The sequence below is a fragment of the Suricata suricatta genome, chromosome 4, assembly GCF_006229205.1.
Source record: "Suricata suricatta isolate VVHF042 chromosome 4, meerkat_22Aug2017_6uvM2_HiC, whole genome shotgun sequence".
Lineage (NCBI taxonomy): Eukaryota > Metazoa > Chordata > Mammalia > Carnivora > Herpestidae > Suricata > Suricata suricatta.
This window is the reverse complement of record NC_043703.1, coordinates 156042163-156066254: the sequence shown is the minus strand read 5'-3', so window position 1 is coordinate 156066254 and position 24092 is coordinate 156042163. Positions and strand designations below refer to the sequence as shown.

Here is a 24092-nt window from a genome sequence, read left to right as displayed (position 1 = left end):
TATTTTTCTAATTTATTTTTATTTTTTAACCTGCTTCCAGTTATGGGTGACAGAGAAATGACTTAAATATCCTGGCTCACACAATATACTCTGTCGGGGTAAACGGGTTTTAGCCGACTTTAATTTATGAGAGACAACATCAATGTAGAAGAAAATGACTTCTGTTATTTTGGTAAAATTTACTCGAATGAAAGCAGGTCTGTACTATCTCATTTGCAGTGGCCAAAGGACAAACTCGTTAGCTTCAGAAATGGCACGGCATTTATATGGCGGCCCCATGGAAAATTCCTTGTGTTTTATTTGCAGTACAAAACGGCACTCAATCTTAATTATAAAAATTGTATAGAGGGGTGATTGGTGTTTTGAACGCCCATTTCCCCCACCGCTAGGGGCTTATCATGAGGCCTGGCAAATAAACAGACCGTTAAGTTAAGATTAAGACAGTCAGCACAGGCTGAATCTCCTAGCTGGGAGTCCGTCTGATGGAATGGGAACCACGCATCTTGCAACAATGAACAGATACCGAATTTTAAGATTCCATTATTACCGAGGCCTGAGTAGCTCCGTCGATGGAGCCTACACAGTTTCATTTTGGCTCAGGTCATGATCGCAGGGTTGTGGGATCGAGCCCCACGTTGGACTTCATGTTGACCGTGTAGCCTGCTTGGCATTCTCTCTCTCTCTCTCTCTCTCTCTCTTTCTCTCACTCTCACTTTGTCCCTCATCTCCACTCTCTCTCTCTTGAAAAATAAATAAATAAATAAATAAATAAGCAAATTAAAAAAAGATTCCATCATTACCCATTTTCCATGTAAGTGAGCAATAGGGGGGCAAGGCCTCAGTGACTATAGTGTCACCAAATCCACTACAGACATTATAGAAATTGCAGCTTAATAATAATACCACCTTCACAAACTGCTTTCACATGGGAAGAAAGGGGTGAGCTTGGACGTCCTCTATCTTTCCAGGGTCCTGTAAGAGGCGGCTTTCCCAGACCCGCCTCAAAGAACTTCTCTTTGAACAATATAAAGCATGTACTTTTTAAAAAATGTGGAAAATAGAGGTACCTTGCTGAGGTACTCAAATCTCAGTAATGCCAGCATCTAGGGTTTTTGCTTCCTCTTTCCCAGTGCTCCACTTTGACTTTAGCCATTCTTGCTTTCTTCCTGTTATCATTTCACATGTTGACATATTGTGTTTAACAAAAGTATTTTGACTCGCTTCATGGTTTTCAATTACTGTAATAAGCCATGGGCTATTTAGTTATATCCCGGAATCTGGTTATTTGCAGTGCTTTCAACTTTCAGTTATGACAAACATCGCTGTGTTGGTTACTGAGGTGTGTAAAGCTTTTGCTATATTTTGGATTATGTTCTTAGGATTGGTCCCCCCAAAGGAATATTTTAGTCTTTAGACTGAAGTATGAATATTTTAAAGCATTCATATATATTTGCAAACGACAGAAAGAACTTGGATATATTCTAAGTACTGAAATGCCTCTTCCTCCTCAGGAAGCACCTTGTCCCTTATGCTAAAGATGGAAAGAAATGTGATTAATTGGTAGAGGTGTGTTTTTTTTTTCTTCTTTTCTATGAAGCTGCTCTGTTCATCACAGTTTATATGGCATTTCAAATACTATAGTCTAGAAAAACACTGACAAGCTAATGTTGGACCACTTTTTTCCTAAGAAGCAGTCATGTAGCAGAAAATAGGGATTTTAAAGAAATTTTTCTTTTTTCCAGAGGGAAGAACAGATGGGACCTTCCTGGAATAATGGATCAACTCTGCCGTGAGGAAGAGCATTCAGATGGCTCTGGACTCACCACGAATGCATCTAGGAAACTTGGGCGGGGGTGGGGTGGGGTGCTTTATTTCTGCAAATGCCCAGACAAAGCGTGGCTGATCAATTTCTGGAGAGATGCTCTGGTCTTGGAAAGGTGTTCTCATTCTGGTTGGATAGGACACGAGATATAATCTAAAATCACTTTCTGTTCAAAAACCACACTGCGCTGGGGCACCGGGGGTGGGGGGTGTGTGGCTCAGTCAGTTAAGCATCTGATTTCGGCTCAGGTCATGGTCTCCCAGCTAGTTGGTTTGAGACCCACATCGGGTTCTGTGCTGACAGCTCAGAGCCTGAAACCTGCTTCAGATTCCTTGTCTCTGTATCTCTCCACCCCTTCCCCACTCATGCTCTGTTTCTGTCTCTCTCTCTCTCAAAAATAAATAAACATTAAAAGAATAAAATAAAACCTACAGCATGCTGGCACCACACTACCAATCTTGTGTCCAGCATGTGTGATCAACTGCATAATTTGAAAGGTATTACATTTCCAAAGAGGCAGTAACTGGAATTTGAATCAATTATTTCAACTCTGTCCTCCATGAGCACACTTTTAAAGAACGACTAAAAGTCACAGAACAGTGGTTTGATCATTTTTTTTCTCTTTGATAGCTTGTTTAATTGGCTCCTTCCTTGGGCCCCTTCAGTGTTCTGTGTGGGACATGCCAGTGAATGAGATCCAAAGACACACCAGCAGTCGATGAAAGCATCTACATAAGTTGTACCTCAGATCGGGGACTCTGACAGAAACACAGAAAGAGTTGAGCATTTCAGGAAGTTTTGTGAGGTGGGACAACATAGCCAAGACCATCCTGACAAAGTCATACCGATTGTTGCTCATTAATCTTGGAATTGAACTCTGTCTTCCTCTCACTTCCCCGACTAGCACACTGTCCCCTATTTCTGCTGACTCACCTCCCTATTCTTCTCCCTTATGACTTGCCCCAAGCAAACGCTGGGCTTTCATGCCACTTGAGAAGTCTTCAAGGGGACATTAAACAGCAGCCTTGAAGAAAAGAAAACTTTGTCGGGATAGAGGGACAGTCAGGAAACACTGTACTCTTTGAATACACTCAAGAATTTTTTGAGAGTGAGACAGAACTAAGGTATTTCTGTGGTTTCCTGTGGAGAAATGTGAATAGAAACGACCAGAGGACATTCTAGTAGAAAGGCTAGTTGTAGATGGAACACACCCTTGAAGGTTGGGAGGTGTAAATGGATAGTGTAACTTATTGGAACTGGACCAGCTGTTGTGTGACTAAGTAGAAGGAAGTAGGTCACTTCAGTCCATTAGATTTTATAATTGTAGGATGTAGAAGAAATAGGGAGCTATTGAATTTTAGCTGCCATTATCCCAGGCTAGCACTGGACAACAACGTGACCCCATAATTATGATAATTGTTCAGATGGACTTCATACATGAACTGAGAGAGTTCTTTTGGAAAGAGCTTTTAAGAGTGAAAACATTCCCCAGTACACATTTTCTAGTCCGCTTGGCTGTCCCCTCTGGGCTCCGTAAAAGAAACTCATGCCGTGGAAGTATGTTTAGCAATTGGGCCTCTTCCCAGGTTGTGAGACGCTGAGCAAAAATCCAGAGTTATTATTAGATCTAAATGGAGGCTTTTGTCAGAAGGCCTCTTGAACTGTTAGGAAATCAGAGTGCAAATTGATAATGACACACAACACGTCTCTGCCCTGGCAGCTCCCGAAGGCCGCTGAGATACCCCAGAAAGAGCTCCCAGGGTCTCTTGCCAACAGCGTGTTGCTCAACACTTGTCCTTCTCCTAAGTCAGCCCGACAACCACATTGTTCTCTTCCTTATAAGAGGCAAAATGAGATGGATTAAAGAGGATGTTTGAACTGAGACCATTAATTTCCTTGCAGTGTGTATTCAAGTCAGATCCCTTTGGAGGGGCCCTTTGTGGTTTCATAAAATTACAACGTTGGCTCTTCGGCTGCCTCTTCCAAAGCATAAATTTGGCTTCTAAAGAAAACGTACTTCACAGAAGAAAGGAAAGAAATGAGAATGTCGTTATCTTAAATATATTCGTTTTATATAATCGTTCTGTTAGGCAAAGAAACAATTACAGTATTAGCTCCTTATTAATAAAAGGAGTCATAAAAAAGCAGTCTTCAAAAAACACATAAGACTTTTTTTATTTCTGTTTAAAAAAATTAATAAAAACGATTTGTCCCTAACAGTTTATGAATGTTTAAAAATGCTTTGTTTTAAACTGTTGGGTTTAAAAATAAATGTTCCTCTCCTTTCTAAGACAATTACAATACTACCTAGTTGTGCGGGGGTTAGGTGAGACCCTTTCATGGGGGAATTGTTCAACCTGCTTGTCTGACCAGCTCCTGTCCATTAGCTTCCCTCAAATGTGAGTTACAGTCACATGTGTAGCCCACGGCTCATGAAACGGCAATGTTATTTCAGATTCTTGTTGAGTTTTTATTTTTTATTTAACTATTTATTTTATTATTCTTAACATTCTTTTTAATTTTTAAACGTTTCTTTTAATTTTTTGAGAGACAAAGAGAGATAGAGAGCAAGCCCAGGAGGGGCAGAAAGAGAGGAAGACACGGAATCTGGAGCAGGCTCCAGGTTCTGAGTGTTAGCACAGAGCCCGACAGTGGGTTCAAAATCCTGAACCATTAAGGCATGACCTGAGCCAAAGTCGGACACTTAACCAACTAAGCCACCCAGGTGCCCCTTATGATTAATATTTTTAAATACAATTTATGGTCAGGTTGGCTAACATACAGTGTATACAGTGTGCTCTTGGTTTTGGGGTAGATTCCCGTTGTTCATTGCTTACATACAACACCCAGTGCTCATCCCAACAAGTGCCCTCCTCCATGCCCATCACCCCTTTCCCTCCTCTCCCTCGCTTCCCTATCAACCCTCAGTTTATTCTCTGTATTTAAGAGTCTCTCATGGCTTGACTTCCTTGCTGTTTGAAACTATTTTTTTCCCAATTCCCTTCCCCTATTGTCACGTGTTCCATACATGGTCACTCAATTTCCACACACGAGTGAAAACATATGATACCTGTCTTTCTCTGACTTATTTCACTTAGCATAATAGCCTTCAGTTCCATCCATGTTGCAAATGGTAGGATTTCATTCTTTCTCATTGCCAAGTAGTGTTCCATTGTATGTATAAACCACATCCACCTTATTCCTCTTTACTGCCTGCTCCCATGCTCCAAACTCTTAGCACAGTATCTCACATGTGGCAGGAAGTATGTTTTATTTAATGAAGGCTTAAATGTAGTGTCTGGAAAAGGGAACATTCTTACTTTGCTCTATGGGTTAGGCAAACTTGTGGTTGACTTGAACTGATAGAAATCAAAACCCAATTGAAGAAAGACACCTTGGGTTTTTTTGGAGTCATATCTACTATCTGGTGATGAAGTTCGTAGTTGGGGAGACACAGTGAGAGTTTTAAAGAAGCCCTCACTAGCAGAGTCTGCAATCTCACCTCTGGGCCCACTGCTGTGTGACTTTGATCAGTCACCTCCACTCTCTGTGCTCTCCATTCCCTGCTGAGCTCAGTGGTTCTCAATCACCACTGTACATTAGAATCGCCACTGGAGATTTTTTAAACACCCATGCCTGGGGCTGACATCATACCAAATACTTCAGAATATCCAACGGGGTGTGGCCCAGCCGTGTACTTCTAAACAATTCTCCAGGCAACTCCAAAGTCAAGCTGAGTTTAAACCATGGCTCTAGATCAGTGCCTCTCTAACTTTAATGTGAGATGAATGATGGGAGATCTTGTAAAAATGCTGAGTCTGACGCACAAGTTCTGGGAACTCTGCAACGGAAGCTTTGTTGCCCTGGGACATGGGAAGATCTAGAACCTGGGAGCTTATGAGCTCTATGAAAGACTCCACTGCAGGCCCACTGAGTTGGATCCTGTCTTTCAAAAAGTCCTAGGTGATTTGTAACACATCAGAGTTTGAAAATTGACGGTGTAGATAATCCATAATTATGCCTCTGGCTCTACCACACAAAGTCTTTCAGGGTATGGCCTCTGCCCACTTCCGCTTTACTTCCTTCTAGTCTCCCATGCTCACCGCACCCTGACAATTGAGACTCTTTGCCTGACTTTGCACCTTTGCATTATGGGTGTGTCATTCCCTTTGTATTGAAAAGACCCTTCTTGCTACCCTGCTTGTTTTCTAATCCTCCTTTAAGATTTATGTATCAAGTCTTCCAAGAAAGCTGTATTTAATATTTTGAACAACCACACAGCCTTATGTTGGGTGCTAACTTCTCCGCACTTTCTCACATTGAACTGAAATTACTCACTTACGTGCTTTACTACCCATCTAGAATATAAGTTTCTGGAGTGGCAAACATACATCTTACTGAGTTTTTTTGTTTTTTGTTTTTATCTATCTCTCAGGTTTCCTGGTATAATGTGTACCCTTCACTTCTTAATGTAAATTTTAATTAGGATGGAGATCTCAGTAGGTCCTTCATTTCAAACTGTTCTTTCTACAGTGAATGTTAGTAACAGGCTCATGTGCCTCAGCAATTCAAGATGGATTTCCTACCACAGCCTAAATCTCTTCTCATGTCCTAAGGACATGTTGGAACATGTGAGCTCTTGAAGGCTTAGGACCCTCAGAATAAAGCAGCTTTGGTTGGCTTCTTCAGCAATGGTAACAGAATGAGCAAGAAGGGCATGACTCAGTTCTGTGCTTCTAATGTTTTTGACATTTATCAAAGTGGACATTGCTTCCCAAAGGCCAAGGGAGGAAAGACGGAACGGATCATTTTTATTCACCTAGTGTTCTCTTGGTTGTTTCCCAGGCTGACTGAGAATAATTTGCATCCTGTCCAGGCCCCATAATTTCTGATTGTTAAAGAAAGACACAAGGGTATTGCCAAAGAACCCTGAGAACTTTATTCAGTGTACTCTGACCTGAAGGATATGGGAAATGTGGGATTTTCTCCCTGTGGCCAACACTGGAAATGTCCTATGAAAAAGCAAGAGATATCAAGGCTTCGTTTGCCTAGTTTTGGATTCAAATTATGTATATGTATTAAATTCAGTGTATATCTATGTGCTGTCTCCTGGATGTCAGACTCTGTTAGATGTTTGGGGAGACTGACTTTAAGGAGTCATAGATTTTACCTTTCAGGAGTTCCTATTACAGATAAGGAGAGCCATGCAGCTAAGTGTTATTATAGAGAATAAGGTGCCCCAGGAACATAGACAAAGTGATAGTAAACTTTATTGCTTTTGTTGTAAAAAAGCACTAACATAACAAGGGATAGTATGCCAAGAAAAGCTTTAAAAAAGAAAGAATTATGCAAAATAGGAGGAGAAGGAGCTTTCTAAGTAGGAATATAGCCCAAGTCAAGTCAAGAAGGCAAATCAGCATTTTAGGCTTTATTATAGGACTAGAATTAAATTTAATAATGTATAATCTTAAATATAAATGTTTTTCTAGGTAATCTAAATTTTTAAAAAATATTTCAGGTTACTATCCAACCCTTACTCAGTGATAATCTAGATAGCACTGTGGTATACCAGAAAGTCCAAGAAAATGTTGAAGGAAAAAGTAAAATTAGCATGAGATCAACTTCAGCTCAACTTGAATTAAATGTGTCAAAGATGAAGCAGTGCTTCTAAGACATTTGGACTTAATCTTGTGAATTATTTGAGGCTGGGCACGTTATTTATTCTACTACACAGAACTGGCCTTACTTGGGAGTGTTACCAATTTAAGATTATGTGAAGCAACTTCTCAAATAGGTTCTTGGGGGTCAGACAAATGCTGTGAATGTGTAGCTTTGAATTTTAAGAGGAGGTATTCCCCAGCCTCAGTCTAAAGTCAAGTTTGATCATTTTAGTGTCCCTGTGCTCCTTTAAGACTTCCTCTTTGTTTTGTTTTTTCAATTCTATCCATTCCCTGAAGATATTTCTCTTTTTGAGTCTGGGCTACACCATGGACCATGGAGGTCCATCTTGGTTTAAGCACTCTTCATAAGATATTGACAGATACCCCAGGACACTGGCTTTTTCCAATGTTTTGTTACTCCTCTTACTGTTTTTGGCCTCTTAACAATATATCTGTCTATCTGTATCTGTATCTGCATCTATATAATCTATATCTATACTATTTCAAGATAATTTATTCAAATGATTAGTTAATGTCTCAGTTTCTACTGCTGTGGAACAAATGGCCCTGAATCTTGGTGGCTAAAGTAACAGCAATGGTAGATTATGGAGCTAATCTTGTCTTGTACAGATGACTTTTAGTGATTTGTTTAAAAATAAACAGATGACTATTATACTGACAAAAATAAGATTGAAAACAATAATAAAATATGAACTAAGACATCTGAAAAGTGCTTGTGTGTAAAAGACAATATGATTGTCCCTGATCTACTTTCCTGACTCTCTACTGATCAGTGGGTCTACCTACTAGGCACACAGAAGGAAGTTGGAGAAAAAGGTAGGATCTAGTCAAAATAGAGAGGAGCTGAAGATGAGCAATGAGGTGCTGGTCTTGGCCTCTCTGACATAAGTTAATCAACAACTTAATATACATTGAATTCAAATTTTGGAGAGGCTTTTGAAGAGGGAGTGGCAGGGTCCACAGAATTAACAATGGGTTATGGAGCATGGAACCAGGAAGTGAAACAGGTAAGGATTTCAATGCTAATTGGAAATAGATTTGCATCTTAACTTGGCAACTAGCCTTGAATATATCACATTATTAAAATGTCTTTCAAAGATGGAAAGCACAATTTTAGAAAGAAAAAAAAAAGAAAGAAAGAAAGACAGAAAGAAAGAGTCATAAGGAGACACACCCTGATGAAATTTTAAACAGTAGAAGAGATCCTGAAAACATCACAGGCATGAAAATGAACAGGCATCAGATTTCTCATGAGTAACACAAGGTGGTAGAGCGCAGTGGTGTGATTCTTTCATAGTTTCGAGGGAAAACATTTTCAGCATGGAACACTGTAGTTAACTTTGGTGGAAACTTGTGGTTTTCTACTCAGCATCCATTTTTTTTCTCTTCCTGTTTGTAGGTACATCTTCAGTTCTATTGAGCATTTGCTGAGCTGGGATAAGCCCAGGAGGGAAGATCTCATCCACAGCCCTGAGTAACAAGTTATGGGTCTACATCAATTGTGGCAAAATCGTTCCTCTTTGCTATTGATTATTCAAAGTGTGGGGTTGTCATGCAGGTCTACCCAAGAAATCTGGGTCTCTGAAAATGGCTGTTTTCCTGATAAAAAGAAAGAGCTATTCAAGAGGATGTCTCTTCCTTAGCAGTCCATCTTCTTGCCTCAAACTCAGTTATCTGAAGGTATTATGCTCAGATCTGTGTCATTTATCTTGTGACTACAAAGTAATAAGCCAACATAGTGCAGATGACCAGGGAGAAAAATAGAAAGAGCCTAGGCTGTTGATAATATTGTTTAGCCACTACACCGAGCCTGGTGCCACCTACCTCCAGATTTCCTGTTATTTCAGATAATAAAGATTTTTTTCGATTAAGCTATTGTGGGGATGGTTTGTCACTTGCAGCAGAATGCATCATGAATGATCCATGTGCCAAGTTATCTATCAGGCAAAGGATGTAAAGAGATTTTACCTTCAGACTTGGGAATACTCAAGCATTTACACATCATGCATTCCTTTTCAGAGCTCTACCTGAGGATTTATTCCAGCTAATGGAGGAAGGCAATCAGGAAGAGAAACAGAATCCACCCCAAAGGAGGTTAAAGGGAAGCACTGGGGTGATAGGAGAAAGCCTAGAGGCAAGAAACCAGATTGGAAAGAAAGGAGAGAGGGTTGAAAGTACGTCAGGGAGGGCAAGAGGGAAATTTCTGGGGTGGGGGGAAGGGTGTACTCAATGGATAGAAATTACAACTGAGAGTTTGGACTACAATAGGGGAAATAAATATGGAAAGGAAGAAGGTAAGGAGGAACCCTGGTACATGCATTTTGGAGAAGGAAGAAAGAGAATAAACAAGGAAGACCTGGGATGAAAATGGAATGAACCATGTTGCCACATGCTAACAAGTGAGGTAAATTATGGAGGGAGAAGCCATGTAACCTTACTAAGTAGAAATAGTCACCTTTGGGAATTCCATCAGTCTTAGCATTGGATCCATCTAGGCTTAGCAAATGAACAATGATCATAGAGTCTTCAAAGTTAAATATAAGTAAATGTATAATCACATAAGCACAAATAGAATTAAACTGTAGATATTTTGGTGCTGCTTGTCTGGCCAGACAGACAAAATGATGCTATTGATACTGTAAAAATATAATGGACATAAGGCAGGAATTCACAGTGGGGTATAAACTGATAGGAAGTGTAAAGGCACTAGTGCCTTTAGCTTACAATCTAGTGTAATAGCTTAGATACTGGATATCTTACATACTAGATATTAGGTACCGGGCAGCATTGGTGGAATAAGAAAGATGTTTAAATATATTAGTTGATGTTAAAAGTAAACAATAGAATAACTAAGAAGAATAATAGAAAATCAAACATTTGGAGATTTGGTGAAGGAGGAAAGAAGTATAAATGAGCAAAATCTTTATCTTTTATTTTTTATTGATTTATTAAAAATTTTTTTAAGTTTATTTATTTTTGAGAGACAGAGCATGAGTGGGGGAGGGGCAGAGAGAGAGAGGGAGATGCAGAATCCAAAGCAGGCTCCAGGCTCTGAGCTGTCAGCACCGAGCTCAATGTGGGGCTCAAAATCATGAACCTGAGCTCAATGTGGGGCTCAAAATCATGAACCGTGAGATCATGACCTGAGACGAAGTTGGACACTTAACCGACGGGGCCACCCAGGGGCCTCAATCTTTTATACTAGAATGTCTCACACAATCTTCTTGTCCTCTATTTGTCTTCCAAATCCCACCTCAGATTGTCACCTACTCTGCAAAACATTCCCATCCCCTGTCACCTTTGTTCCCAGACTGCACTAGTTAATAACCATGTGCCCCCTTTATAGCATTAATTTATATATCTGTCCACTCAACAGTACTCTGGAGGGATTATTCGGTTTCAGGCTCTGGCGCAGATGCTAAAGATACAACTGCAAAAAGACAAGCCATATATGGGCACTCCTCTCACGGAGCTGACACTTTATAGGGAGGAAAGAAATTAATGGTCTGATTATAAAATTAAGAAATTACAATTGTGGTAGGAGCTGTGAGCTTTGTTCTTCTTTTCAGAGAATAAGGGATCCATGAAGATTAACTTCCATGAAATATGTTTGTGACTAGATTGGGAGTGAGTGAGTTTGCAGCCTGTGGACCAAGTCCAGTCTACCACTTGTTTTTGTAAATAAAGTTTTATTGGAACACAGCCATGCTCCTTGTTTACTTATTATCTATGGCTGCTTTCATACTCTAATGGCAGAGTGGGGTAATTGCAACAGACATTGCATGGGATGCAAAGCCTAAAATATCTTTTGTTTAGAGAAAATGGGACCCTTGGAATAAATCATCCTATGAATGATGCAGAGAACTGTCCATGCTTTTATGTTTGCAGCTACGGTACTAAGATCAGCTGTATACCTTTCTGATCTCCCCATTATCACACACTGAGATCTTTTCCCAACAGGGACCACATCCAATTCATCTTAAGTTCCCTAACTTCTAGTACATTATTGGTCCAATAAATAACTCATCGATTGAATCAATCTGGTTCCTTTACCTCATAGATCATCTGGTGCAACTGCTAATTTAACTGATTTGTTAATTAAGGTCAAGGGAGCTTGTGGCGCCCTCCCCCCAAACACTCAGCAAGTTAGTGTATGTAGTGAATCTCAAATCCTGATCTCTTCTTCTTCTTCTTTTTCTTCTTCTTCTTCTTCTTCTTCTTCTTCTTCTTCTTCTTCTTCTTCTTCTTCTTCTTCTTCTTCTTCTGTTCTTAAATCATGATTTCTTGACTGTCATTCTTGTCACCTCTGTTCTTTCTTTGATTCAGCTGTCCCAACTGGTCTAAAAATAAGCAATAATTTGAATATCACCAGAACCAGGAAACTGGAGATATGTATCTACTTATAGAGTCATACTTTGAGAGCCACGATGACTCATTTATGAGGAAAACGTGCCCAGGAGCTTTGTCTCAGTCTGTGTTATAATTGTCTCTATAGAGTAGAGGTTTGTGCATTATCTTAGCAGGCTGAGCTCAATGAAATGCCCTGGAAAGCTCTGAGGATTCTGTGAGCACTCCTACATGGAGGTCAGGGATGCAGAAGGCTCCGTATTGCTGTTCCATATGCCTGTTTGCCCTTCCTATTAGAAGGCTGGAAATATAATTAGGAGACAGGCACCACAGATGCTGTAGTTTACAATAACCAGAAGAAACCGTCGAAATGGGTAAGACATGAAAGGATAATTTTGCTTATACAAAATAGCAGACTGCAAACGAAAACCAAGAAAAACAAACAGGCAGATGGAAAGAGTGGAGAAGGCATTGGCACAGCTGTGAGCGGGATTTAGACACCCAGATGCAACATCATTTGGGGGGATGGGTGGGAGAGGAAGAGAATCTGAGAAAAAAAAAAACACAAACCCTGAGATACAAAATAGATACTGGAGAATAATGGGTTTCTCATCCCTCCACCTGCAGGTTCAACTTTTTCACATCCACCTCCTCTTACCCTCGCTGTGGCAAGTCATTTCCTGGGGGAGGGGAGGGGACGACTCGACTCAAGGACAGGAAAGATAAACAGGCATCCTTCCTAAAAGAGAAGGCAGTGGCAGTAAAATCAACAGCTATGATTGCAGTGGAAGAAGAAAGACATAGCCATTACCCAGAAGAGGGCGAATAGTAGTGTTTGGTTTTATTATTAGCAGCATTATTTAGATAGCGACACATGTGCTGGCTGCCTTTCCAGATAGAGTCCCGGGCATAGGGAGGGGCAAGAAGGCGAGAACCACTGTGCCTGGAGTTTCTGAGAACGCATTTGCCACTGTCATGGAAACCGCAAACATTGGCGGTTAATCCCCCTCCCCAACAACACCAGCAGGAAACCTCAGTGATGTACTGCATTCTCTATCTTTAGGGGTTAGGAAACTGAAGGTCAACGGGGAAGAGGCGAGATTAAACCTAGAACTTTATTATATTCTAGAGTGTCTTCTCCAACCGCGGAAGGGCAGACACAAATCAAAGTCATCCGAAGAAACATTTCTCTTATGTCACACCAAACATGACACCCAAAGGGGAGCAACAATGGGGTCACCAGCAAACTGTGACTCAGCAAAGTTGTGTCGCCCAGAAGAGACATGGTGAGTGCCTGCTTCACTCCTCTGTGTGAGGCAGCACTGTGATTCCATTTCTCTCCAAATGCTTAACTCTTGCTTGCTTGCTTTCCTGTTTTTTCTCTTTCTTTCTTTCTTTCTTTCTTTCTTTCTTTCTTTCTTTCTTTCTTTCTTTCTTTCTTTCTTTCTTTCTTTCTTCTTTCTTTCTTTCTTTCTTTCTTTCTTTCTTTCTTTCTTTCTTTCTTTCTTTCTTTCTTTCTTTCTTTCTCTCTCTCTCTCTCTCTCTTTCTCTCTCTCTCTCTCTCTCTTCCTTCCTTCCTTCCTTCCTTCCTTCCTTCCTTCCTTCCTTCCTTCCTTCCTTCCTTCCTTTCTTCTTTCTTTCTTTCTTTCTTTCTTTCTTTCTTTCTTTCTTTCTTTCTCTTTCTTTCTTTCTTTTTCTTTTTCTTTCTTTCCTCCTTCCTTCCTTCCTTCCCAGTTGGTTGTTTATGCTTTTTACTCCTACTGTACTCTAAGCCCTTGGAGCAGAAAAAATGGACATCCTTTATCCTTACATCCCCAGGACCAGAAAAAAAGCCCTTCCCCTCAGTATGACTGCTACATCGCCCAGCTCCCGGGGCTCCACTGCTGCAGGTGTCCTTGGGCCGGTGGCCAGTGAGGGGTGACAAAGGCACGACCCTCTCCAACCAGCCACCTTCCAAGAAGTTCCCAGTCACAAGCGATACATCACCTCCTTCTGTGTTCTCAGGGTGCTCTGTTTGATGTACCCTTTCCCCCCCTCTGCTGCTCACCACATTTTCATCTCAGTCCTGTGTACCAACTGACATTTGTCCCGAGAGCTGTTTAAGCCCATGCTGGCTTTCCTCTGAGTTCCCTTGAAGTGGCCTGGTCAAGAGAAACACATACATATTTTGAACAAAATAACGTGCTTCTTTTCTAAAGATTTCTTTATTTATAAAACGTGCCTTAAAAATCTCTTTCACATAAGCAATGCTGAGTAATATCTTTTCTTCAGTATCTATGTCCTTATCTCTTCCCTGAGTGAGGGCCCGGGAGCAGCTCAGTGCTGGGGTCCTTGGCCAGGGCAGTGAACGGGTTCCTGATGGTGATGGGGACCCTGTACCTGCTGCCACAGGAAATGAGACAGAGTTCCTGTATCTTGGAGGATACATCTCTTCATGGGAAGAGAGAAATTATAGGTCTACATTCCATCTCTTGGGCTGCTCACACCAGCTATTTGGGGGGAAGGGGAAAGCCGGTCTCACAACACTTTCCCTAGAGAAAAGATGCCAATGTCAATGTCAGCCATTAGGAAACGTCATTAAAGCAGATGAGAAATGGGCTGCGGACATTTTTATGAGCCCAGAATACTCTGGTTGGAGATTTTATGGAGACCACAGGAAATCAGAGAGACAATGACATTCATACCCTTTTTTTTAGAGTCTAGTGAGGAGCAAATTTTTTGTGTGTGCTCAACAGAGTGTGTTTTGGAAAGGGAAAGCGGCTGTTGGAGGCCATGTCAAAGTGAGCCTTATTCAGAGAACTCGCGGGTCTGTTAGTGATAGAATGCTCCAGGCCAAGTAGCTGTGGCTCAGTGCCCAAATCCTTCCAGAATTGCAAAGAAAACCCTTCCTTTTGATTCTAGGATAGTCTGCAAACTAGTCTTCAGAGAATGCTGTTCTGCATAAGCCTATATGGTTGCAACAGTATATCTGTAGTGTCTATATATTCATTTTCTTCTTTTCTCATGTGACAAAATGAAGCTCAGAAAGGTTGAGAAACTTACATAAACACTCAGATAAGCAGTGGAGTCAGAATTTGACTGTTCATGTTCTCCATTACCATGTCTCCTTTTTACCCAAGTTCAGAAGTGCAGATTTAAGGCAGGGATGGGAAAAAGCCTATGCATGAAGAACTGTCCCCAAATGAAGTCTCCCAGGTCTTTATTTCAGTCTACTAGCTCAGCAGAGATATTTTTCTCTGTAAATCAGCCGTGTGTGCTTATGGTATTGATCCTAAGGAAGTAGGAGGCAAATTCCTGGCCGTTTGCTTTCTGCCTTTAGAGTATTACAGTTGTGTGTTTTCCTGGAGTCCTACAAGAGGGAAGGGGCAGATTATCCAGAATATTCCTGAAATGTGGAGCTTTCCTATTCACACTGACATCTTGTGGTAGTCTGTGTTACTGCAGCCTGCATTGCCCCGTAAGCTGAACATGCAATTTTACCGATTAAAAAAATTTTTTTTCTAATGTTTATTTATTTTTGAAACAGAGAGACAAAGAGAGAATGAGCCAGGGCAGGACAGAGAGAGAGGGGGATGCAGAATCTGAAACAGGCTGTCAGCACAGAGCCCAACTTGGGGCTCAAACCCTCAAACCGTGAGATCATGACCTGAGCCAAAGCCAGACGCTCAACCAATTGAGCCACCCAGGCGCCCCAATGTTCCCAATATTTATTTAGCTCTTCCATATAGTGATTGCAACTTGTGGTTACCAAGGACCTGCAGGTGCCAGGCACTGTGCTAAGTAAGCACTTGGGAATATTCAGACATACTTGCGGAAGAACAGTGGACGAGACCAAGTCAGAAACTCTTACAGCAGCTCACCTCTGATCCATAGAAGAACCACAATTCAGTGAGCGCCTGTCATGAAGGCTCCCCGGTGCTCAGTAATAACTATACTCTCTGCGCTGTGTTTAGTATTTCAGTTAACCTGCACAAGGACCCCATGGGATGGCTCTCCTCATTCACATTTCAAAGTTGAGGAAACTTAAGCTATGACAAATTATTTAAATGACCCCAGTTTAAAAAGCTCCTAAGTAGTCAAGTGAGGTTTCAAACCCTGATTTGTGGTATCTCAAAGTCAGAGCGACACCATTCTGGTAGCCGGGACAGACAGATCCCAGTGGTGAGGTGGCATTTGAGAAGGCCTTAAAGAAGGGCCAGGTTTGTTTATTTATTTATTTAAAATCTCTTTTACATTTATTTATTTTTGAGAGACAGAGAGAGACAGATCATGAACAGGGGAAGGGCAGAGAGAGAAAGAGACACAGAATCTGCAGCAGGCTCCAGGCTCTGTCTGAGCTAGTGGTTAGCACAGAGCCTGATGAGGGGCTCGAACCCACGGACCGTGAGATCATGATGGCCAGGTTTATTCTATGCAATTTAGTCCATGGAAATAATGGGTTATTGGACTTTCCAGGGGTATAATGGTTAAAGTATGCTCACTTTGCTTCAATTCTCCAATAACAACAAAAATAACACCAAAAACAAAAACACCACTATACTGATTGTATGCATCACCTAGTTTTCTTGTGCAAACTTATAAATACATGAATGTATAAACAACAACAACAAAAAGAATCCTACTGTATGCACTGCGTGGTCATCTGCTCATTTTGTTGGAGTCATTAGATTTCTGTTGCAGTATAGCAAATTACCAGAAACGTAATGGCTTAAAACAACACTCATTTATCTCATGGTTCCATAGGTCAGAAATTCCAGCAGATGGTTCTCCACTTAGGGTACCCTGAAGCCACAGTCAGGGTGTCTGTGGGGCTTGGCTCTTACCTGGTGGCTCTAGGAGAGAATCCATTCTTGGGGTCCCTAGCCACCTAACCCCCCCAGAGGTGGCTCTCAGGTCCCTGTCAGTGGGTCCTCTATCTCAGCAATGACTGAGAGTCCTTCACATGGAGTCTCACTCAGGCTTTGCATCTCCCTAACTTCCTCTTTTGCTACTATATGGAGAAATCCATCGATATTTCAAGACCCCTTTTCATTAGGTTGCACCCATTTAGATGGTCTCCCATAGCTTAAGATTGACTCATTAGTAAACTTAATTACATAGCAAGCTTCCTTTTGCCATAAAACATAATACATCATGGAAATGCCACTAGAGGCCATCTTAGAATACTGCCTACTGCATTCAACCATCGTTCTTTCTACGTACGTTCCTTGGGGCTCTGTTACATGTTAGATTCTCGAGAGGGTTGACAGCAAACAAAACAGATCAAGGCCCTGCATTCATGAAACTCACTAGAGTTGAAAAAGAAATAATTTCTATATGATGGGATATGCCTGTGATTTTTTTCATTGTGTATGGCTGAGCAGCTCCACTGTGTGAATACACCATAATTGAAGTAAATTCCAACACTGGACAAGTTAGGTTCTTTTCCAGTCTGCATTTATAAACAACCCTGCAATGGTCATTCTTTGGCACTCTTATCAGCGAGGTGCCTGGAAATGGAATTTATGGGCCAAGTGTATGATTTTGATACATGATATCCAATTGTTCCTTGGAACTCTCCTGCCTGTCAACATTCGTGCCATTTTTTTCCACCTTTGCAAATCTTCCTAGTGAGATTGACCATTTTATCATATATGCATACACATATATGTATTATATTTATAATTTTTGGGTTGCTCCTGTTCACATCCTTTGTGAATTTTTCCACTAGGATTTTTTCTTTTCATCATTCTATTAGATATTTAAATATTCAATGTATTGACTTAACTGTCTGATACACTGCGAATTTTATCTTAGCTCATTGTCTCGTCATTTCATTTATGACATCTTTTGATTAAAGGGATTTTTTTCAGCCCAATTTATTCATGTCTTTTTGGCTTTGCTTTTGGAATAATAGCTGGTAAAGCCTTTTGCACCTCCTTATGTAAGTATGCACATATATTTTCTTTGAATTTATTTTTATTATAAAAATTTTTAACTTGGCCCTAAATTAAGGATTTTAAATTGTTTTTCAAAAGTATAACCAGTTGCAGGGCGCCTGGGTGACTCAGTCACTTAAGTGTCTGATTCTTGATTTTAGCTCAGGTCATGATCTTATGGTTCTTGAGTTTGAGCCCTGAGTCGGGCTCTGTGCTAACAGCAAGGCGCCTGCTTGGGATTCTTATTCTCCCCCTCTCTCTGTCCTTCCCCTGCTCGCAGGTGCATGAGCTCTCTCTCTCTCTCTCGCTCTCTCTCTCTCTCTCTCTCTCTCATGCTTGCACGTGCACACATTCTCTCTCTCAAAATAATAATAAAAATAACACCCACCTTAAAAAAAAAGTATAACCAAGTTGCTCTGCCATTGTTGCATGAATACACCAAACATTTCAACATGTCTACAATGTGTACAGATTCTCCATTCTGTTCTGGACTTTCTATATAGTTTGGCTGCCTTGGCTTTTCTGAATGACCCCACACCAGCTTGATTGTTAGAGCTTTGTGATGTTTTAAGGTTAATAAGCCAAATCCTCCTTCATTACTCTTCTTAAAAACAAACAAACAAACAAACAAACAAACAACGCTTTAGAGGCACAATGCATTGATTTCATATGTCCCTGTGTCTTCTCCTAGCCCACAGACAACACCTGGTTAAAGATGCCCTGAGAGGGGCACCTGGGTGGCTCAGTCACTTAAGTGTCCAACTTCAGCTCAGGTCGGGATCTTATAGTCCGTGAGTTCAAGCCCCACGTCTGCACTGATGGCTCAGAGCCTGGAGCCTGCTTCAGATTCTGTGTCTCCCTCTCTTTGTGCCCCTCCTCCACTCATGCTCAATCTCTGTCACTCAAAAAAATGAATAAATGTTAAAAAAAAAACTAAAAAAATGAAAAGATGCCCCAAGAGTATCTGCTGATACCTGATCTCTCTCTCTGTCTTTCTTTCAGTTCCTAATATTCCACCTCCAAACAGTTACTTATCCCAAGCTGAGTTTCCCCACCATTCTTAAATACATCAGTTTTTCCCTCAGGCTCCTATTGACTTGGTCCTGATTGTGGTCATTGCCTAAGCTGTTTAGAGACCTCCTGACCAGCTTAGGGGTCTTCAGCCTTGTCCAATCCATTCTCCACAAAGGCCACCACACTGATTGTCTAAATGGCTGACCTGATCATGTCTCCACCATGTATGAAAGCTTCATCATCTCTGAGTTCAGGTAGGAGCTCCTAGCCTAAAGTCTTTATATTCTGCTTCTCATCTATTTTTCCAACTGCATCTCCCTTGAGATGTGGCCTTCCCGCTTCATTCTGCCTGTGCTTCCCCTTCCCCACAGCAAGCATGTGTGCCTCACCTTCACCTCTTTCTGGATGGAGTCTTTTTTGGCTGGTGTGCCCTTCCCCCATTTCTCCAGCTTCCCATGCTGATGACCTAACACCTGCCACTCCTTGAAGAATGAGCTCCAACTTGACCTTCTGTGATATTTCCCAGCCCTCCTCCTCTCAGATTTCGCTTCAGACCGCACGCACCTCCCATTTCCCCAAACATGTGGGGAGCAGGTTCCTGGTTTCTGTACTGTCACATTATCATTGCTACCTCTCCACAGAATATTATCATTTTCTACATAGATGCTTGTTTTCAATAAATATAAATCACACAAAGGCTCAAGCCCCATCTCATTGATGTAGGAATTTACAGCCCCTGCCAGACTATAAGCATAAAAAACCTAGTACATACATAAATAAACTCACTCTATCTCTATGAAAACTCTAAAGCTATGTGAGTTTCCACAATAGTACCTGCCAACATTTCTCATCTTTGCTCACCTTTCTTCGGTCTCATTTCTCCTAACTTTGTACCTTCTGTTCTGATCATGGCCCTTAAAACCAATCTGAACTCTGCTCGAATGGGCAGAATGATCCTTTGGGGAAATGTTACCTTATAAGTTAAGCAGAGTTAGCATGGATTTTGTAAATCTTTTGTTTCTCCTGTTGCTAATTTCGGAGTCTCCAAACTAAAGAAAGGAATGAGGACATTTCCTTCGTCGAGGCTAAAGAGTATCTTTATTACCAAGTTCATAGGTGTTAGCATTTCCTAGAGCCCAGTGAGTGCAGTTCCGGGAGACAAGCATGAGCTTTCATCAGAAATGTGCTGCCTGGCTCTGTAGACCTCTCTGAAATTAACTTCACATGTTATCCAGGCCACCCCGGTTGCTATGGAAACCAACATGTCAGATCAGCACAAAGTAAGATAAAGATTTGGGAGAAGCCACGGACTGCTGCAACCTTCTTTTCAGATTCTCTCCTTCTCTCTTTGTGCAGATGCATGTGTGCATGTGCGTGCATGAGTGTGTGTCTGAATAGGTGCTTACTGTCAAAAGCCACGTTGTCCCTTTTTCACTGAGCACACGCACCTCTCTACCCTTCTCAGAGTGGGGAACTCCCTAGCTGTCTCTGCCTACCATTGGGACTTGCTCCGAGATAGGGGCCACAGAGAGAGCATATACCTTCCGTACTCACATCTAAATGGACTCTGGAGAAGAAATAGTTATGTAAGGAGAAACAACCCACCATCGGTCCTGAGGACTGATCCACATTCCACAGAAAAGAAAATAAAAAACTGTGGTCGGTGTTTTGCTAATGTCTCTGCTGTTAGTACAGGGCTCCAGTCCAGAGCCAGGGAAAACATTTCATTCAGACCTCGGAGGAGGCTCTTGTAAAAGTCCTTGTTTCAGCTTGGTCAGGCAAGCCGCCCAGGCAGCACGGCGGGCAGTATTCCCACCGTTAGAAATTCCAGCTGGGTGTTGGAGCTGCTGCGTTGGCCTCTAGTTTGGAATAAGGTATACTAACGAGAAAAGCCCAGTTGCTGGCTGAACTTAACTCAGGCTTTCATTCACTAGGACGGCGAGATGGGCAGAGCTCTGAGTTCCTGAATGTTCTCTGCTGCTTCATAAATACACTGGGGTTGGAGAGAAATGTGGCCGTCTCTGGTGACTTCAGTATTTGGGGCAGGATACTGACGTGGGTGAGGTCTGGATTCAGACCCCTTGAGAAGGCTATAAACAGTTCTGAGCACTGACTGTGCACTGGTTACCGATGTAGGCGTAGCAAGCATATTATTTGAGACTCATGAATGCTCACACCAAGCCTGCAAGCTGCCGATGATCCGAGTTTTGCAGATGTTTTTGAGAAGCAAAGAGGCAGAGTAGAATGCTCTTGAGCGTAGCTGGCAGGAAGCTGACGGGATCTGATCTCAAGCTTTCAGGGCATCAGACTTTTTCTTTCCACCAGTCTCCCCATCAGAACACACAAGCTATTTCAGGGGTACAAGCAGCCCTGAAAGTGCCTTAGAGTTGCACATTGCTATTCTTATCTAGCCACTGCGGTATACGTATGAATGACTTCCGGGGGTAGTGTTAGCGACAGTGTTAATCACCCCATGAAAACCAGTCTTCTGCCTTGAGGGAACCGAGTGCCCAATTTAGGATGAGTTGGCAAAAGAAAATTAACTTTTGATTTTTTCCTTCCTTCCTCCCTTTCTCTTTCCTTCCTTCTTTCCCTCCTTCTCAATGATTGAACAAGTGATTTTTGAGCATTTATTCTGTTCCAGTTTCTGTACTAGGAACAGAGCTAAAAAGATAATCTTCCACTTTGGGACTTCTTTTTTCATTTTGGTGATTTTGTGTGCGTGTGTGCGCGTGTGCGTGTACGTGTGTGCATGCGTGCATGCTATGATGATAGATGCATAGTTCTTAATTGTAATATCGTAAAATTCATCAAGCTGTTCTCTTTTTTTGTACCTTTTGTCTTCTATTAAAGAAATCACTGCCTCATATTGCAATGTCTCTTGATTGTATTCATAAAATTTTTAAGTTTTGGCACCCACAGTTACCTTTTCATTTTAAGTTTATTTATTTTGAGAGAGAGAGATTGAGCATGAGCAGGGAAGGAGCAGAGAGAAAGGGGAGAGAGAGAGAGAGAGAGAGAGAGAATCCCAAGCAGGTTCCACACTGTCAGCACAGAACCTGATTCAAGGCTTAAATTCACGGACCATGAGATCATGACCTGAGTCAAAATCAGGAGTTGGATGCTTAACAGATTGAGCGACCCAGGCTCCCCGGCATCCATGTTTACCTCTGAATTCCACATGAAGTTGACTTTGGGATCTTGCAAAGTAGTGACCCAATTTCCCTTTATCTCTTTTTGAAATGGATAAGTCCACTTCCAGTCCCATGCATTGATTTGGTCACATTTGTATTGAATTGGTCACAGTCCTCCCAACCTGTTGAATCATGAACTAAGTGCCTATGTCTGGGGTCCTTCATTTCTCATCCAGGGCTCCATTTTCTCTAAATGTTATTGGTGTTTAGAAGCTGAAACATGTGGCTCTGTGTTTTTCCATTATGATTTCATTTTTGATACATGAATTATTTATTTGTGGTTTCCAAATATATGTTTACTTAAAACACATATTTGGTGCTACTGGTTTCTAAATTGTGTTGTGATCAGAGATCATGGTAAATATGATACTGCTATTTAAAACTGGTTGAGACTTATTTTATGATTTTCAAAACTACACCTTGATGTAAAACTTTCACATTTGCTTGAAAATTATGTGTATCTTGTAATTTCTGGATTTTGGGTGCTATGTTCATTAGCTCAAACTTGTAAACAGAATTTTATTTAAATCTATTTGTTTTCTCTTTTATTTCTGCTTGTCTTTTGATTATTGAGAAGCCTGGATTAAAATTTCCAATCATATTTATACAATTTCTGTATAGTTTTGTCAAGTTTTGCTTTATTTGAAGCCTTAGTCATTTTCATGCATTCTCACTTAAACTATTAACATTATTTCATGATCTATATCTTACTATTTTTTGGTAAATATTGCCTTATGTGGCACATATTTTTCCATCTTATACTTCTAGCCTTGCGTGCCCATAATATTGAATGTAGGTTTTATAAAATTCATTGGCTTATATGTATTTTAGGCTGTCTGACTATTGATTATTTTAACTGGAGATGGGTCAAAATATTTTTCATTGTTTTTATTTATTCATTTTTTAAAGTTTATTTATTTTGAGATAGAGAGAGACAGAGCAAGAGCAAGAGCAGGGGAGGGGCAGAGAGAGAGAGAGAGAGAGAGAGAGAGAGAGAGAGAGACAGAGACAGAGACAGAGAGAGAAAGAAAGATTCCCAATTCCCGATTCTCAGCGTGGAGCTCAATACGGGGTTTGATCTCACGACTGTGGATTTATGACCTGAGCTTACGTGAAGAGTCAGACGCTTAACTGATTGAGCCACCCAAGAGCCCCTAATTGTTTTGAAATATTATTGTATTTGCTTTTGAATATCTTTTTCCCCTTTCTAATTTTCCCACCTTTGCTTTTTAAAAACATATTAAATATACTGATTATGCATCCAAAAAATCCTGTTGTTCGTTGTTGCTGCTGTTTCTGCTGCCGGTTTCCTTGAGTCGTGTTTGATTTTCAATTCATGTTTTCGAACCTCTTTTTGGCAATTCTTTGAGGACTAGGTGTCTAGAAACATATTTTTTGGTGTTTCCTTCTGTCAAACAAATGCAGTATACCAACCGGTACAGTTGAAATTAAAGTTCTGATATTTGTGGGATTTTTGAGGGGTGCTGTTTATTTGTTTTCATGAAGATGGTGCGGATCCCACATCCGGGGCTGCTTGCACGCCTGAATTCTCTGGGAGTCCATTTTTATTCCCCTCTTCACGCAGCATTAATGGCAGACCAGCACTGTCTGCCTCTGTAGGATGGGCATTCTATGGCTCACGCTTCTCCGAGGGTGTCTTTTACAGGTATCAGCACATATACGTTGTTCTGACATCTAATTTCCTTTCCTGTGAGGGCACCAAAGTATGTCTCTATTTGTATGTCTGCCCGTACCTGTGTCCCTCACACAGAATTGCAGTCTTTCTGGGATTGGAAGGCGTTTCCAGGGAACGCTGTAGCTGCAGAGTTTACCTTTGCATGTAACAGAGTACTAAAAGTTTCACTTAGTTTCAGTTTCCTGGGTATTCTGTGGCAGGAGGTGTCAGGTTCATTCCACAGGTGTCCGCTTTCATTCCACAAAGATTTGAGTGCTGACCTCACGGCACTCACAGGGAGCAAAGATCCCTGTCCCTACAAAGCACCTTCTATTGTCTCAATGTTCTCATCGTGACGATAACTAAAATAATTCTAACGTACCAAAATCTTTCTAAGCATTTTGTATATGTGTATTTTAATTTTTTAATGTTTATTTATTT

At 41.1% G+C, this 24092-nt stretch overlaps 1 long non-coding RNA gene across 1 annotated transcript; it reads left to right on the top strand.

Moving 5' to 3' along the window:
• Positions 1–12850: 12850 nt before the first annotated feature.
• On the top strand, positions 12851–14065 carry LOC115289193. The gene is made up of 3 exons (XR_003907455.1): positions 12851–12891; positions 12980–13136; positions 13669–14065. It is a non-coding gene; the product is annotated as an uncharacterized LOC115289193 (long non-coding RNA).
• Positions 14066–24092: the final 10027 nt, after the last annotated feature.